The sequence below is a fragment of the Rhinichthys klamathensis genome, unplaced genomic scaffold (assembly GCF_029890125.1).
Source record: "Rhinichthys klamathensis goyatoka isolate OS25496 unplaced genomic scaffold, OSU_Roscu_1.1 h1tg000223l_1, whole genome shotgun sequence".
Taxonomy (NCBI): domain Eukaryota; kingdom Metazoa; phylum Chordata; class Actinopteri; order Cypriniformes; family Leuciscidae; genus Rhinichthys; species Rhinichthys klamathensis.
This window is the reverse complement of record NW_026606747.1, coordinates 2,042,501-2,045,000: the sequence shown is the minus strand read 5'-3', so window position 1 is coordinate 2,045,000 and position 2,500 is coordinate 2,042,501. Positions and strand designations below refer to the sequence as shown.

Here is a 2,500-nt window from a genome sequence, read left to right as displayed (position 1 = left end):
GCTGGCTGAAGGGGGCATGTAGTTTCGCTTGCTGCCTTGCAGCGTCGCTGCCCGAGGCCAGTGTAGATGAGCAAGAACTCAACAGCAAAACGTACCGCTCCACAAAAAGAGTAAAAAGAGTTAAAAGTCTGATGCTCTACCGACTGAGCTATCCGGGCTCTTGCTTGTGACGCGTGCGTGCAGCGTGGGAATGCACAACAAAATGAATCGTATTGGCGGCAAAAAAAAAAGTATTTTCCAATGTATCGCGTTCCCTTCTTCGACGATTCAGAACGACCGACAAAACGTCTGCTATGTCAAAATATATTTGCGAATTTGTGGGAATGCAGCCTATTAGACTGATAATAATAATAAAAGGACAATAATGCTAGGAAAAAGAACAAAAACTCACTGCTTCTTGCCTGGAAAGCATCTTTACACATTTCAATGCTGTTGATTTGCGGCGCTCTCATTGGTATTGTAAACTTGCGTCAAAGGCGCAGTTGTTTGGAGCAAATAGCAAGCCCGCGGCACTCTAGGTAACAGCCAGCGAGTGTACTGACACCTAGCGATTAGAAAATATACACGCACCATATTCTCTCTGAAGCAAGATTCTTCCAAACTGAATAGAAGCGTTTCGTTTTCAGTCTTTTCTCTAAAGGTTTGAACCTGAGAACTTGTGCTCTCAAAGAAGGTCCCAGTTTCAATTCACTCCAACATCCAGAGCACGTCAAGGGCATGTGCTGTGCACACAAAAAAGTGGTCTGAAGGACAAGGCGAGGAGAGGTGGTAACATGGAGCTAAATCTCATTGTTACCCAGAAAATCTTGCCGTGACCCGGATTCGAACCGGGGTTGCTGCGGCCACAACGCAGAGTACTAACCACTATACGATCACGGCGAGCTACCGGTCTCCCTGACGTGTACCTGAATACAAATGTGCCTTGACATCTTTAGCTTGCAGACAAAACTGTTCCTTAACAACAAAGCTATTTTCAAGGGTAATACTCTAACAGTGACTTTTTATGAAGTTTTAGCAAGGCCTCCAGAAGGTTACAGGATTCGAACCTGCGTGGGGAGACCCCAATGGATTGCTGCGTGCTGCGTGGGGACGCACAGCAAAATGAATCGTATTGGCGGCAGAAAAAAATAGATTCTCCAATGCATCGAGTTTGTGGTAGAGGTGGTAACATGGAGCTTAATCTCATTGTTACCCAGAAAAACTTGCCGTGACCCAGATTCGCTGTGGCCACAACGCAGAGTACTAACCACTATACGATCACGGCGAGCTACCGGTCTCCCCGACGTGAACTTGAATACAAAGGTGCCTTGACATCTTTAGCTTGCAGACAAAAATGTTTCTTAACAACATAACTCTTTTCAAGGGTAATACTGTAACAGTGACTTTTTATAAAATTTTAGCAAGGCCTCCAGAAGGTTAAAACCTAAAGAAGGCGCATGATGTCAGCGTAGTCGGCAGGATTCAAACCTGCACGGGGTGACCCCAATGGATTTCAAGACCATCGCCTTAACCACTCGGCCACGACTACAAGCTGGTTGAAGGGGGCATGTAGTTTCGCTTGCTGCCTTGCAGCCTCGCTGCCCGAGGCCAGTGTAGATGAGCAAGAACTCAATGCAGCCTATTAGACTGATAATAATAATAAAAGGACAATAATGCTAGGAAAAAGAACAAAAACTCACTGCTTCTTGCCTGGAAAGGATCTTTACACGTTTCAATGCTGTTGATTTGCGGCGCTCTCATTGTTATTGTAAACTTGCGTCAAAGGCGCAGTTGTTTGGAGCAAATAGCAAGCCCGCGGCACTCTAGGTAACAGCCAGCGAGTGTACTGACACCTAGCGATTAGAAAATATACACGCACCATATTCTCTCTGAAGCAAGATTCTTCCAAACTGAATAGAAGCGTTTCGTTTTCAGTCTTTTCTCTAAAGGTTTGAACCTGAGAACTTGTGCTCTCAAAGAAGGTCCCAGTTTCAATTCACTCCAACATCCAGAGCACGTCAAGGGCATGTGCTGTGCACACAAAAAAGTTGTCTGAAGGACAAGGCGAGGAGAGGCGGTAACATGGAGCTAAATCTCATTGTTACCCAGAAAATCTTGCCGTGACCCGGATTCGAACCGGGGTTACTGCGGCCACAACGCAGAGTACTAACCACTATACGATCACGGCGAGCTACCGGTCTCCCCGTCGTGTACCTGAATACAAATGTGCCTTGACATCTTTAGCTTGCAGACAAAACTGTTCCTTAACAACAAAGCTATTTTCAAGAGTAATACTCTAACAGTGACTTTTTATGAAGTTTTAGCAAGGCCTCCAGAAGGTTACAGCCTAAAGCAGGCGCATGCTGTCAACGTAGTCTGCAGGATTCGAACCTGCGCGGGGAGACCCCAATGGATTTCTAGTCCATCGCCTTAACCACTCGGCCACGACTACAAGCTGGCTGAAGGGGGCATGTAGTTTCGCTTGCTGCCTTGCAGCGTCGCTGCCCGAGGCCAGTGTAGA

General features: G+C 46.4%; 4 non-coding genes across 4 annotated transcripts; all 4 read right to left on the bottom strand.

Annotated features, from left to right (window-relative positions):
- Nucleotides 1-807: 807 nt before the first annotated feature.
- Nucleotides 808-879, bottom strand: trnah-gug (transfer RNA histidin (anticodon GUG)). Its single transcript has one exon. It is a non-coding gene; the product is annotated as a tRNA-His (tRNA).
- A 567-nt stretch (nt 880-1,446) lies between these two features.
- Nucleotides 1,447-1,528, bottom strand: trnas-uga (transfer RNA serine (anticodon UGA)). The gene has a single exon. It is a non-coding gene; the product is annotated as a tRNA-Ser (tRNA).
- A 567-nt stretch (nt 1,529-2,095) lies between these two features.
- trnah-gug (transfer RNA histidin (anticodon GUG)) lies at nt 2,096-2,167 on the bottom strand. The gene has a single exon. It is a non-coding gene; the product is annotated as a tRNA-His (tRNA).
- A 182-nt stretch (nt 2,168-2,349) lies between these two features.
- Nucleotides 2,350-2,431, bottom strand: trnas-aga (transfer RNA serine (anticodon AGA)). The gene has a single exon. It is a non-coding gene; the product is annotated as a tRNA-Ser (tRNA).
- Between the last annotated feature and the right edge of the window lie 69 nt (nt 2,432-2,500).